The sequence below is a fragment of the Pipra filicauda genome, unplaced genomic scaffold, assembly GCF_003945595.2.
Source record: "Pipra filicauda isolate LSUMZ 115617 unplaced genomic scaffold, ASM394559v2 scaffold42_size3861933_pilon, whole genome shotgun sequence".
Lineage (NCBI taxonomy): Eukaryota > Metazoa > Chordata > Aves > Passeriformes > Pipridae > Pipra > Pipra filicauda.
The window spans coordinates 1103543-1119010 of NW_024104565.1; the positions used below are offsets into that span (position 1 = coordinate 1103543).

At 39.1% G+C, this 15468-nt stretch overlaps 1 protein-coding gene across 1 annotated transcript in view; it reads right to left on the bottom strand.

Annotated features, from left to right (window-relative positions):
• ESR1 (estrogen receptor 1) overlaps window positions 1–14335 on the bottom strand; it is a 178744-nt gene extending 164409 nt beyond the window's left edge. Inside the window, 1 exon segment of the mRNA XM_039385734.1 lies at window positions 14316–14335. The gene's annotated coding sequence lies outside the window, so the exon portion shown is untranslated.
• Window positions 14336–15468: the final 1133 nt, after the last annotated feature.

A 15468-nucleotide genomic window follows, 5' to 3' on the forward strand; every position in this document is an offset into this window, starting at 1 on the left:
CAGCACTCCGTGTCCTGAGCATGAAACAATATCTGAAACCTTTAAGACATAGGTGAGAAAACCTAAAAGCACAAAAGTTTCTCTCTAGCCAGTTGAAGGCAACAGAGCAAACTCCCATAAGTAGTCTCCCATTGGTTGAGTCAAACCCTATTTGTAATGATTAGATTTGGCCAGTATACTGGCAGTCTAATGTGCCATGAAATGCTTCTGCCACATCCTTCCTCTTGATAGTCTGAAGCTATTGTAGCTACTGAACTATTTAATCCATTTTCCCCTTTGAAGATCAGGCAAAATTAATTATCAACTGAGCTTTACACACATCCCCATGTCTTAGTGCATAGTTCCCATGATACCTCTGGAAGCAGTGCTGGAGAGCAAACCCTGTCCCCCATATTCATTGCAATAAGGGCCATCAGGCAGTAGATAGGACAAGACATGGATCAGACAACTGCCCAGTAGCAAGTCTCCAACACCATCTATAAGCAGATGTCTAAGGATGAGGGGGAACAGGTGGGTGTCCATGACATTTCTCCCCACACTTAGCCAATATCCAGCTATTTCCATATATGGAGGAGGCTTCCTGAGCCAGATGCAGCTTCTATAAACCACAAGAAAATACATCTATGTTTTTGGGAAAGGTTATTCAAGGCACAGGAACCCTCTAAGCTCTAGTTTAACATGCTGTATTTTCAGTAAACACATTCTTGAGAAAAATCTACAAGAAGCCAAAACCTAACAGAGAAACCAGAAAGATAAATAAAACAAAGATCTTCTGTCCTGTACTCAATCCTACTTTACAGAACAATTTGGCAGAAACAATCAGCAAATTTATCCTAAAAAGCACTCTATATTTAAATACATATTTAAACAACTTTTTCTATTAAAAAAAGGGAGGGAAATCCAACACCTCCCTGTTTATAAAACAGGATATAAGAAACTGAACTGCTATAATTTTTAATATAGGGGTTTTTTTTAAAAAATTACCACTTTCTCATTTTCAGATTCTCTAAAAATATCAAAGAACAATATTTTGAGACTTGAAAAAAATAAAAAGGAACACACTGACAGATTTACAGGGACATGCAAACTGATTTCTAAATTTATGGGACTGACGCTCTTTAAGTTGCATGAAGAAATGAATGCTTCTTTAACATGCAAGCCAAGAACATTCCTTGAATCTTGCACCCTAAGTAATCGCTGCTGAAGGAAAATAAAAAATCCTTGTTCTTCGTTTGTCCTTCTGTGTCTGAAATAAAAATGAATTCAAGGGGGAGGGAAAGTGTATTAAGATTATTAAATACTAATAGGTTAATTCACACTACACGAACATAACAGCCACCTTGCTCCAAGTTTGTTATGCATCTTTATGCATGCAGCAATCCCATCAGGCTGCTGAGGGATAAACCGATCCAGTGAAGCACAATTCTGGCAAATTTACTCAATCAACAGTAACCCTGACACACATATCTTTACAGGAATCTGTCAGAAGTAGTGAATGCTTTGATGGCATGCCACTTTAACCATAACACTGCCCTTTCACTTAAATCTTTTTTCTCAAATTCAATTACCTGCTTTTCACAACTAACCCTGTAACAAAATTGCCTGAAGGCTTCTCAGAAACACAGGCAAGTGAGCTTTGCAAGAAGGATAAGTGTGTAGCCAGAAGTGCAGAGAGAGAGGGGAAAGAAAAGGAAGAGGCTTATGTAGAGCCCTAAATAGCCAGCCTTGCTGCTTCTTGGCTGCCAAAATATCCAGGTGAGCCTGGTCAGCACCAGCTGCAAGATCTTCCTCCAACAATAGGCTTGGCCCACTCAGGTATTCCCTCTCTTGTTGGTGGCTGTGGCAGCTAGAGCAGCTATCCTGCCTTTGCAGGGCTCTGGCACTGGCAAAACAAGCAGTGAGACTCACTTGGAGGTCTGCACTGAAATCTAATGCTAAATTCTACCTAAAAGGTAAAAACTTAAGAAAACTTAAACTCATAGAAAATCTGAGGGGGGAAAAAAGAGAGAAAAGGGAACTGTTAAGTGAGCCCTTGTGTGACCTTACCTGTGAAAGTCAGCTACAGAGTTCAGGCACACTGCAGTTACTGAGACATAATCTCAGAGGTTCTGACCTATTTATCTAGACAAACTGTTACTCCACATACAAGTAAGCTGCCCAGTCTTATGATCTAACTCATGCAGAATTCAGAAATACTGTCTTTGAAATCTTAATTAGCGTAGTAGTAATAGGCTCTTTCTCCAATACTACCATACTTCCTATGTCAGACAAGCCAAACGGCTAAAAAAGAGCAAGATGTGTGCACCTTACCAAGCACTGTTAGATTATGTAATTCTATCCTTATGCCCTGTTTTCTTCCCTTCAAGCATATTTCTTACCTTAAAACAAAATCTTCATTCTTCCATATTCACAATATTTGAGTGGTTTTCCCCCAGAATTGTCATTCCATGTGACTGCCAGTCCTACATATCCAAAAGTCTTGTCTTATTTCAGAAAAGGTATGGCCTAGGGTTTGTGGGTTTGTTTGGGGGGGGGGGGGGTCTTTGGGGGGTAGGGGGAGGCAGGGTGCTTTTTTTTTTTACCATTTGGACAAAATTTTCTAATTTATCTCTGCATTTGTGAAGAACAGAATTTCATCTTAAAGAGGAACATACTGTAATCCCATTGCTTTGACTTTTTTTAATTAACAAAGTTCCCATATTGTGTAACTTGCAATAAAAGCCTGAGGCAGCTCACAAGGCACAGTCTCCGTGTCTACCACTTGTCAGAAGTCCTATCTTCCTTCCAGTTCCTGCACATCCCTTCTCAAGCTCATTCCCAAATAGCACTCCTTAAGCCCCTCATCCACTTACTTTTCTCTTCCTCACCTTTCCTCTTTGTGTCTTTCCAACCCATACCATTGCTCATTTTTTTCTCCATAATTGCAGTATGGAGAATTGGCCAGTCTTTGCTCATTGCTCATCTGTCCTAACCTAAGCTGTCTCTTTTACCCTCCAGGAGTGGGCAAAGCACACCCCATAAGTCCTTGCCCTCAGTCTCCACAGTACATATGTCTGTCTGCCTGCTCCCCCCTGACCAGCAAATCCTTCCAGCCCTCTGCCACCACTCACCACTCACATTACTGAGGGCAGAGGCCATTCCTGGTTCATCCAGGATCATTATAGAGCAGATCACCTTCAGTGCCATCACACTACCTGTCCAAGACAACCAAGTGATCAGGCCCAGCCTGCATGGGTTTATGAAAGGGAGGTTCTGCTTAACCAACCTGGTCTCCTATGACAAGGTGACCCACTTAGTGGATGAAGGAAAAGCTGTGGATGTCATCTATCTGAACTACAGTAAAGCCTTTGACACTGTCTCCCACAGCATTCTCCTGAAGAAACTGGCTTGTTCATGGTGTGGATGGGTGCACTGTTACCTGGGTTAAAAACTGGCTGGATGGTTGGGCCCCAAGGGTGGTGGTGAATGGAGATACATCCAGCTGGAGGCTGGTCATGAGTGCTGTTCCCCAAGGCTCAGTGTTGGGGCCAGTCCTGTCTAATATCTTCATCAATGATCTGGACAAGAATATCCAAGTGCACTCTCAGTCAGTTTGCAGACAACAAGCTGGGTAAGAGTTTTGATCTGCTGGAGGGTAGGAAGGCTATGCAGAGGGATCTGGACAGGCTGGATCAGTAGGTTGAAACCAATTGTATGAGGTTCAACAAGGTCAAGTGCTGGGTCCTGCATTTGGGTCACAACAACTCCATGCAGTGCTACAGGCCTGGGGATGAGTGGCTGGAAAGGTACACAGCAGAAAAGGACCTGGGGGTTCTGGTTAACAGCCAGCTGAACATGATCCAGCAGTGTGTCAAGATGGGAAAGGAGGCCAGTGGCATCCCGGTCTGTATCAAAAACAGTGTGGCCATCAGAACAAAGGCAATGATCAAACCTCTGTACTTGGCACTGGTGAGGCCACACATTGAGTACTGTGTCCAGTTTTGAGTGCCTCACTAAAAGAAAGACATTAAGATGCTGGAGCATGTCTAGAGAAGTGCAAAGGAGCTGGTGAAGAGTCTGAAGCACAAGCCTTATGAGGAGCAGCTGAGAGAGCTAAGAGTGTTTAGGCTGGAGAAAAGGAGGATGAGGGGTGACCTTATCATTGCCTACAACTACCTGAATGGAGGCTGTAGCCAGGTACACAGTTGGTCTGTTCTTCCGTGTAACAAGCCATAGGACAAGAGGAAATGGCCTCAAGATGTACCAGGGGAGGTTTAGATTGGATATTAGCAAAAATTTCTTCACCAAAAGGGTTATCAAGCACTGGGACAGGCTGCACAGGGAACTGGTTGAGTCACTATCCCTGGAGGTATTTAAAAGACATTTAGAAGTGGCCCTTAGGGATTTGGTTTAGTGGTGGACTTAGCAGTGCTGGGATAACAGTTGGACTCAATGGTCTTAAAGGTCTTCTCCAGCCTAAACGATTCTGTGATCCTACCCCCTTGGCAAGGCAGGCAGCCCAGACCGCTTGTACCTCTGATGCCCACCAGAAGCTTTGTCTTCTCATTCCTGGACCTGTAGACAGCAATTCTGCACTTGCTTCCTCTCACATTTGGGCTAACATCCCAAGGAGAGAGCATTTCAAGATAGATCCCAAAGCACTGTAGTAGAGAGCTTTTCTGGATTTCACAAGGGACAAGGAACTCCTCCTGCATGGATGTGAAGCCCTCAGTGGGGAGAAAAGACAAAACATGAGCTGCTTGAAAATTTACTAAGTGTGCAGTGCTGTCTAGTATAAGAGCCTGGATAATCTTAGAGATTAATTTAAATTTACTCAATCATTTTTTATTTATTTTAATTTTAGTTAAAGGGCTTAATTTTAGTTAGCGATTAAGTGTTAGACTGCACATCAGCAAGGATGTCCAAAGCAAAGCTGACACCCAGGCCTGAGTAATATGAAGGATAAGAGTTTTCTCCACCGTGTCCAAAAAAAAAAAAAGGGTGACAGAGGGACAAGGAAAAGGAAAAGGAAGAGGAATTAAAGCAATGAGAAGAATTGTGTTTACTTTAAGCTAATGGCCGAACATCTCTGAGAAATATGCCAGGATTTTAGATTAACCAGAAATGGGAATGAACTGAAATAGAAAAAAGAAAAAATCAGTGTTTGTTCTGTGCTCCTCCTCTTCCTTCCACTCTTCTAGGAGCACTAGAAAATAGTGACAAAGAGGAAAGAATTAATTGCATGAAGAGGAAGTGCAGAGAAGTGCAAAAAGAAGGAAAACCCTATGGGTTACTGCCAGATTTAAGGACATTTATTTTTGCTTGTTTTCCAAACGTAACTGGAGATGATAAAATCGATAACTAGGAAAAAAAGAACAGCTTAGGAGGAAAAGCAGAATGCTATGTTTGCATAACTGATAACAACAAAGATTTTTCAAATCCATTAGTCATTGAGGATAATTTTAAACAACACCTATTAGAGACAAACACTTGATAGATTGTACCATATGACACTATTTGAGCTATCCAAAACAATCTTTGCTTTCCTATTCCAACAGCAGAGCAGTTCCAAAAGACACTTGTCACTTCTTGGCATGTCTCATAAAATTTCCACATTGATATGGGCACATTGCAGTGATCTGAACAAACCTATTCATTGAAGTAGGAGAAGTAAAATCTCAGAGGACAGCATTTGTAGAGGATTTAAAGATTGGTCATTAAACAAAGGCTTGGATCACTTCTCAGATGTTATTACTTTAGGTTTATTGAAAGCCAGTGCAAAGCATCTAGGAATGTAGGTCAACTGTGGTTGAAGGCAAGATGAAAATAATGGCTGAAAAGGTTCAAGCCACCCTGCGTAGCTTCTGTCACCAGCCATACTGGTGTTAAAGCATCCACTATCATAGCCAAGCTTGCTCTTCAACTCACACCACTTGAACAGCATGAATCCACTACATATGCTTCTGGTATTTTAGCTACAACCTCCAGGATAATGACCCTCTACCCAGCAAGGCAGCTAAAACTGCAGGAATCAGCTGCATCGATCCATCCTAAAGCTCACACTGGATCTCAGCTTCCCCAAGAGCACAGGACCACTTTTTCTCCCCAGGATTACAGACATTCTGGTTCTCTGGTTATGCAACTAGAAAGAAAAGCCTGCTGGAAAGTAGGAGGTAAGTGGTCATTTTATAACATCTGTACAGAATTGTAGAAAATGAACCCCATAGCAAATTCTAAGCATTATCTTGTAGAGAAGAGCTATCAATCTTTACCAGAACTTATTAATATCTAGGGAGATACTGGAAAAAAGGATAAAAATAAGTGAATTACTTCTTTACAAAGAAAGAAAAAAAGCAAGAGAGTGTTTCTGGTAATCTTCCTGTAAATTTGTATTTATTGTTAAACAACAAATGGAACAAATACTAAAAAATTATTTGCTGCCTAGCAATAAGTTTATGTGAATCAAACAGTATTAAATTATAGAAGAAAAAACTCACCAGAAATCCATGGCCCTTTCCAAAAAAACAATTATTAAATTACTAAAAGAAGTGAATTACTATGTGGCAGTAAGAACAGCATTAGACTTCTCATAAAAATCATAACTTAAAAATTAATTCCAGCTGACCTGGATAGCAACATTGCCAAATTCAGTGAAATTATCTATAGTTACATTGCTATAACCATTTAACATTTGCAAAGGACAGAGAATTGGATAATAATATAATAGAGTAAGCTTTAAACATGCCTTACTTAACATCCACAAGATGAAAAAGGCAACCTACATGTTTAGATATTGCATTAATGCCCTTCCAGCCTTATAAAAAAAAAATTCTTTAAACCCTCTCTCAATGGGCACATGCTGCAGTTTTCCACCTGCATAGTGATGTTCCTCCTTGGACCCTATGAGCCATGCACTAACCTCTTGACATACTAACCTCTTGCTGGCAAAAATATCTTTAATTCTCCAGTCACCTTCCGTTTCCCTTTAGTTTAAAGATGATTCAGCCCAGCTTGTCCATGGTTACCACTGACTCACCACAAACTCAGTCAATGTTCCCAGTAGAAAACAATAGGGGATGAAAAGAAAAAAGAAAAATAAGAAAAAAGCAGGACAGGATCCTATACTACCTCTAGAGGGGACAGCATGCACCTGACAGCACTGACTGCACCCTGCATTGTGTGCCCTGGCACACAAAGGGGCGGGAGAAGGGAAAGACTGGCCACTGAGCTATAAGGGAAATACCTTGTTGAGAGTATATCTTCTGGACCAGCTGAATAATGTCCACTGAAAATCCATGCTATTGTGATTCCTTGAAGAAATTAGCTAACCCAAGAATTGCAAAATCAAGAGGCATCTACCTCTTTCACTGCATGGTCTGAGCTGCCTTCTCTACAGCTGAAGCACTGCTTCTCTGATGAGCTGTGAGCTTGTAGGAGGAAGGATTTGATCCTGTGAAACACGTAGAAACAAACTGAAAAATTGCTGCATTATTTTGCAGATTTCTGCAATGGGGCAGTATTCTCTTAAGGGCTTTGAGACATGGAAACATTATACGAATTTGGGGAACACCATTTTGTCATAAAAATATTGACAAGGAAAATTCCCCGATGGAAGACAAAGAAAAAAACAAACAAAACAAACAAACAAACAAAATTTAAAACAAAGGTGCCTTTGTTGGCATGAGTGGCCTACAAGGAAAGATATAAAATATCACATGGAGTGAAAATAAAAGGAAAAGAGGAATGATCCTTATGAATTAATGAAGTATTCCTAACTCTGAAGAAGTCTTCCAAAGTAGTCATCAGTCAATGTCGTGGGATTTCCAGCTCTTGGACACAACAGACACATTAAAATAATCAAATTTATGGAAAATATGCCATCTAAAGTAGCTTTCCATCTGTTTACTTTCTGTTCTGTTCAGAATAGTATTATGTTACTCCTTAATCAAAGAATTCTGTACAGGCAGGATTAAAGCATAACTTGTACTGAAGCTCTGTAAAGCAGCTTTGCTATTTCTAGGACCTCGAGTTCTAAATTTGAAAGCTCCCACAACCTCCACATAATGATGAACAATCTTCCTCTTATCTGATTGCTGAGGAATAGGCATCCTGAGCTCTGCGTTTTGTCCTGAATTTAAAAATAACCTTTTTTCCACAATTTCTGTCCTAATATTCTACCTTGCGTTGTATGGCAGGCCCAATCTCTTAATCCTTTATGCCAGACAGAAAAAAAGGCTGCTCCTTTGAATGATTTACTGTCCTCTCTGAGTTTTCACTGACAGAAAGATTACTTTGTCTGGATTTTTTTAAAGAATCTTTGTATGCAACTCCTCCATATCCATGAACAAGCTTAAGGAGCGCAGACAAATGCTTTAAAGCACTATCTGTTTTCCAAGGTCTGAAACACAGATGTCTCTTTTTGGTAATGCTGCATGCCACTGACCGTACTACAGATTTGATGTCGTCCATTGGTGCACCACCCCGACATGATTTGTTAGGTAAAGGGGTGTTTTTCGTGAGGTATTTTTTTTTAGAAGCTAGTTTCAATTTCCAGCCTTTTTTTTTAGAGCTTATCTTAATATTGTTTCACTTTTCAACAAACAATTTATACACAAAGATACAGCCACTTGCCAGACTGTAAAGGATCTTAACTAGGGAAGAAGGAAACATCAAATTAATTTTTCTTTTCAGTTTTTGATCTTTCCAAGTTTTCTGATCCAAGCAGGATCTTCTTTCATTTGCCTTCCCTTCTTTCCCTTCCCTTCCTTTGTCATTTTATCCATATTTGTCAGAGGAAATTTAGAAGAACAGATTAGAACCTAACAGTATGCTAGGTATATTACAGTTACACTTAACTCTGAAATGTGGTCCTTTGTTTGAATAAAGCTTGCATAGACTGGAATGATATGGCTGGGGATTTATCCTCTTCAGTTTCTCTTAATTTTTAGTGTATACTTCCTGTAACTACTTAACAACAGTTGCTGAAGGAGGGACCATTTTCTTTCCTCTTCTGCTAAATCATAATGATATTTAATACATTTGATTTCATTCTATGCCACTCGTTGTTTGCCCAAACTCTTTCATTCATGAATATCTCCTGAAAAAAGGTTTTTAGAGCCTGATGAAATCTTGTGCAGAGGTAGGGAGACAGTATTTCTTCTCTAAGTAGAAAAAGAAAAAAAAACTTTCAAACTCTGGTGAAAAGGCAATGCTCTTATAAAACTGCCTTGGTTTCTGGTAGCATGGCAGCACTGGAATTGGTCCATTGGTGCAGACAGGTGCAGACAGACTAGACAATTCTTCCAGTGTCAAATCTTCAGAACTGATCAGAAGCAGATGCTCAGGGAATAAGTACATATGATATTTCTGAGTACCTTAATACCCTCCAGCTATTCTCATGTCAAAATATTTCCTGAAATGGATCTGCTTTGTCCATTCACTGACCTTAGTTTATCCACTTACTAACCATTTACATAATCTTTTCCACAAATTTCTCCACATTGCCTTGAACACATGTAAACTATCACACATGTAAATTATCCAAAACATGCTTTGACATTAACTTGCTGCATGACTGCTGCATTATAGAAAAATAAACCCAACTTCTGTTTGTTTTGAATTTGGCTTCTGTTAGTTTTCATGTACTGAAAGGAATGATAAACAGTCAGCGTCATGCATAACTTTGCAGATTTTTATCAAAAACTCCGTAATTTGTCTATTTTTAGGGTGATGAGTTTTCACCTACTTAATTGTTCCCCATTTAATCTCAGTGCATGAACAAAACTGAGAAATTTGTTATTTAAGAGACACTGCTAACAAAGGTCCTTCCTGCAGTTGCGTAATCTGTTTTTTAAAAAATACTGTAAAAAAGGTAATTCTTTTAGTACTCAGACCCATTTGTTCTACAGTTCCTTTTGTTTAGACCATAGCCAAGGGACAAATACTCATTTCTATGTTTCATATTCATATTAAATTATAGAATTATTATAGAATATAATCAAATCAAATGCACAAACACAAGCCAAAGAATATTTGTGTCCTCAGATGAAGAATTAATTTCATCCATTTCCAAGAAAAATTTAAATCAGAATCCAGAGGACTGTAACAGTGTTAGGGGATTTAAACAGAAAGGCGATGAAAAGATAAAAAAGACTGTACTAATTGGGTTTCTTTGCTCTGACGTGGAGACTGAGAACAGATATGACACTGAACTTACAATAAGTAATAGAGCACTATAAAAGAAAAGTAATCAATATCTTACAGTGTCCACCATGCGAAAAAAAATTGCAAAATAACTAAGGCTGGATACTACAAAGTCTAACAGTCAGAGAAGGGAAATGCCAAAACAGTCTATCCAAAGAGATCTGGAACCTCCTCCCCTCAGTGCTTTTAGTATCTTCCAGGGTGGCATGCTTGATCCTTTCCCAGTCTACAGAGATAAAAAAAAGTGATCTAAAATCCCTGTCAGCTCTGCACTTCTACGGTTTCTTATTGATGTAGCATAACATGTGGCTTTAATGGGACACAGATGCTTAAAAGCATTTTATGAGTTTTGATAGCTAGCCAAAGAACCAATATATGGACCTGCAAATAGCAGGAATAGGACACAAGAGCTATTGTTCATAGTCATATGGTTTTATTTGTATGCTACTTGGTTGGAAAAAGTTAAATCCTGCCTTGCTGATGTTTTCTGCTTAGGGCATACAAAGTGGGGAAATAACAGAATTGAAGCTCTTATTCCGAATTCAAAATTGCATCAAGGGGCTATCAGCACAGAACACAGAATTTGCTCTTAGGAACAGGCATAATCACAACTTTTTTCCAATTAAAACATATTTTTAGTTTGTTGTCTCTCTCTTCTTAACATTACAATTGCCATGACCTAATGGGAACTCAAGCTTCAGCTTATTCACCAGAATTCACCATCTACTTCATAAATTATAAAATCACACACCTTCACTTTGCGTGTGGTAGAATTTGCTCTGATTTTGCAAGCAGAAGTATATGAGCACTAGCTGTTGCATCTAATGAAAACAAGGCTCATCATTAAGGCCTTCTCATGACAGCTCTGCAGCAGTGAGCGTGAACAAGACTGTCTCACTAAATAGTGACAGGTGACTACGGAGAGATATCACACTGGTGAATTTAATTTGACAATGTAACTTTACTCTAGAGACGCATATCTCATTTTCACTTCCTATCTAATTAGTGAAAAGCGTTAAACCCTTTCCATCGAGTAGACAACCAGAGACCATTCCTGACAGGTACCTAATTTAGGTTCTTTTCTTTAAAAACAAAAATGAACCTTCTCTGGGTCCAGGCTGCCAGCATCAGGTAAAGAATAGTGGAATGTGTGAGGGTTTTGTTCTGTCAGGAAGCTCATTTACTGCTCAATAAACAGGCAAAATCTTCAAACAGAAACAAACTTGCAAAAATTAGATACACAAAACATTTCATTCTCCCAAGCAAATTCAAGAAGTAAAATAAACCTGTATGCACACGTGCTAATATTGGGGGGGGGAAGCACCATGTTTTTATGTGTGTAATTTTAATTAAATACTGATCTTGTGGTGAAAAAATACTCACCAGACTTCGTGGTAGTAATTCAAATTCACGTGGAAGCTATGCACAGCCTTTACACACCATCAGGTAATGTCTACAGGGGCAGTTTAGTGACTCCTGGTTTCATTCTTGGGTACTGGTCCAGCATCATCCACTCTGCATGCATATTATGATGTTGCTGGACTGTCTTGTGGAGAAAACCGAGTAATTTCCTCCATCACAACAATTAGAACAGAGTTGCAAACTTTCAAAGTAAAGCAACAGCAAAGCTAAACTTAGTTATCTTTATTGTTCACATCTGTACATTTGCATTGCCACTTTGCTGCATACTTCTTAACATAAATTTCATTTTCCCCTTTGTTCCAACAGAATAGCTCAGGTTTAAGAATTATTTCTTTTATAATTTTTTCTAAAATCTGAATTACTATTTAGCTCAGAACAAGGGGCCTTGTACTAGCCAGTGTGATATATTTATTAAAATCCTTAATGTTGGCCTTACATAACATTAAAATAACTCTGACATGAACTTTCACAGACCATTCAATCCCCCCATTTTGGGCATGTGTTAGGCAAAGAGAAACATTTTCTGGAAGTAAACAAACAAGGCCAAAATTAAGGCTGTTGGGGATATTTTATCTCTGGAATCTACTCATTCTGAGTTTCTGATGCTCCACAATTGCAAATGCGTTTAAAATAGATGTTGTGTAGTTTTTTTGGTTTGAAAAACAAACTAACATCCTTCCTTTCACAAAACTTCAGTTATGTGCAGCTTTCTTGATCCCTCAATTCACATGAAGGACTAAGAAATACGGATCCACTACAAAATCGTCTTCTGTCCCTTCTGTTACACAGTCTTTCTTAGGCTGGTGCTTCTTCACACATAACTCTTCCTATTTTGTCTTTCTTAGCCAGTTTTAGTGTTTACTGCTTAGCCTTCTGATTGGAGTTCATCTTCTCATAGACACTAGAATGGAACTTTTTTTCCACCATTCCAGTCCTTCCTATCTATGCCTTAACTCCCTTTCTCATTCCTTACCCCAATCTCTTTGTCCAGCTGATCCAGACCACTAAATCCTGGGTGTTTTTACCCAGCAGAGTAACCCAAATATTCAGTTTTCACTACCCCATAAGCCCCCAGTTCCTGTATTTTGTGGTCTTCTATAACCAGATCCTTTGTCCTAGTCTCTTGCCTTGGTCCCTGGGCCAAGTTCAGAGTCTCCTCTGTTATTCTTTTAAAATTTTATTTTTTTGTATTATAATTTTATAAAGCATTGACAATGAAGAAAAAGAGCCCCTGGTCTTTGTAGTGATATCCAGAGCCAGCATAGCCAGCAACAGTTTGAGAACTTCAGTTACAGGAGACATCTGCTCAGCCCTGAACTGTCTCAGCCTGGGCACACAGAGATAAACTATGGGGAATAAGGCTGAAAACATCTAGCAAGCATGAGCATTTTTGAATTATGTTTTCTTTAAGCAGCTTACAGCTTTGCCAGATTTGGTCCGATTTTGCAGAGATAAAAGCTGTCCTTTAGCCAATGGCCACTTCTCTTCCATGTGTCAAGTCTCCACTCAAAACACAGATGCACTCAGGCAAGAAAGTTTCCTTTAATGAGAACCAAACAGGACTTGAAAATACCTTTGGCAACCCACAAAGCTGCCAAAGGTATTTTTTTATGTGAAAAAAATCCACTAAGGTCCACATTTTCTACATTAATATAAAGCCTACACTGACTGTCCTCCCACTAATGAGATCATGAAATCATGACCTGCAGATCAAAGATCCCACAGCTACATTTAGAATTCCATACAGAAGAGATTTCTCTAGCTTTATTAAAAAAAAAATGGGGGACTAATTTTGATTAATTTCTTCATGAAGCACTTCACCACTCCAGCATGAGAAGTCAGATTTCAACTCAGACAGTTATAGTTTGACTGTATTATAAGCATCTGAAAACAGACTGTAATGGGAAGTGTCAGACAACTTTAATAGGTGGGGCTGATATAACCACTTTATCATAGGGAAACACACTACATATGCAGGGAGATCAGCCATAAAATAACCTCCTTCCCGTTACTGCCCTGCAGGTCCAGTAGCTTCCACACTTCAGGCCACTTGAATTTTGGCAGCCCAGTGACTAACAGCCAGAAGCACAATTTCAAGCTGATGATAAAACACGAACCTCTCAAAACAACTCATAACGGCTTTTCCAGCTTGTAATTTTCAATGGCTGAAATTAACAGTAGTTGTACACTTGCTGCTACATTATATGTTCTAAGTCATCAGTACTTTCTGGAAATTTCTCCAAACCTAAACCTGTAGCTGATAGTTTTCAATATACTCAATAACCACACTGAATCTAGACAATAGTTATTATTTATTACTAAGGGTAAGGTTATCTCACAGGTACTTCCTCAGCCCAGTGCACTGTGTAAAAGACTATTTTGGTGCCAATGGGTGTTTCTGGATTTCTGCAACATGTAACTTCACAGGGAGCTGTACACTATGTATTTTTCTTGGAGTACAGTAGATAAGCTGTCATTGCTGCTTTGGAAAAAGGGCACCCTACATCTTACTGATTATTGCTCCAAAGCCAATTCTCCCAAAATCAGGCATAGGCAGAGTCCTGCTCTGATAGTCTAGAACACAAATGCACAATACGTGTAGCACAGAAAAACCTACATTGACTTACTGTACATATAAATATAGACATGCAATTAAGTCACAACAGACAAATCAAAACAGAAACAAAGCAAAAAAAAAATTAATTACCTACTTGGACAAATTCTTACCTGCAGGCTTCTCATTCTAAAGCAAAAAGCCAGGAGAAAGAATATTCAAATTTCTTGTCCATTTGGGTGGCTTCTTTGCACATGTTCCTGAATTTTCAGCTGTGATGAGATCTGCTCATTGGCAGTCACCAAGAGGCTGATATGACCATGAAATGAGGAAACACAGCAAATGAAAAATAAGGTACTAGCACCACCATTTGCTGAGGGCTGGAAAAACTAGCAGAAACTTTAGGAGACCGTGTAGACCTATTTCTATAATGCTAGCTGCTTTCAACTCACTTAGCATTGCTGCTATTGGAGATGCTTAATCAAAACATGCTTTCAGCATTAATTACTTGCCAGGAAAATCTTAATGAAGTCCAGATGATTATTTTTATTCCCAGTACTATAAATCTTTATATGTAGAAACAGTTTCAAACAAGGGAGTTTATTTGAGTTACAAAAAAATATTATTGAGAGCTGAACACGTATTAGAAGTGACTGAAAGAAGGGGACTGAGACAGTTTAGGACAACTACTTTCCCCCTGGAAAACACATGTTTTTTCGTCATGCCTTTTCATCCCAACACTGAGAAATGCAGGGTTTCTGTGAAGTGACCCTGGAAGGGATGAGCTCTCTGCTGCCAATATGGCCCTTCCCCACTGTCACATGATGTTTCCATTTCTGAAGCAATATAAGTTCGCTTCTAAGAAAAAGGAGGTCTGTGAAGCAGAAAAGTAGCACAAATCTTATTTAAGTAATTTAAAGGAGCACAATCTGATTTTAAAAGATACTTGTTAAGAAATAGATTTTGACACCTGCATTGCAAAGTGCAAATGAGATTCAGAATTGATGTAGACTTTTAAAATCTAATTTGCTTCTGCTTTCTCTGCTGTCTGCTAGTTTTATTTTGTCCCTCTTCAGCAACAGATGTAGCTGTTACAGATGACAGCCATCAAATCAATTCATAAAAACTGATGCATGAAACTTTTCCCGCTTTTGAGGAAAAACTGCTCTGGGGGAGAAATGCTTTAATGTGTGACAAAAATAGCTCTACAATTACTATTCTTTATAGATGTAATAGAAACATTTCTATTGCACTTACACATTGATAAACTTTTCTGTTATCGAGACAGTACTGTTGGTCCAAATGACCTA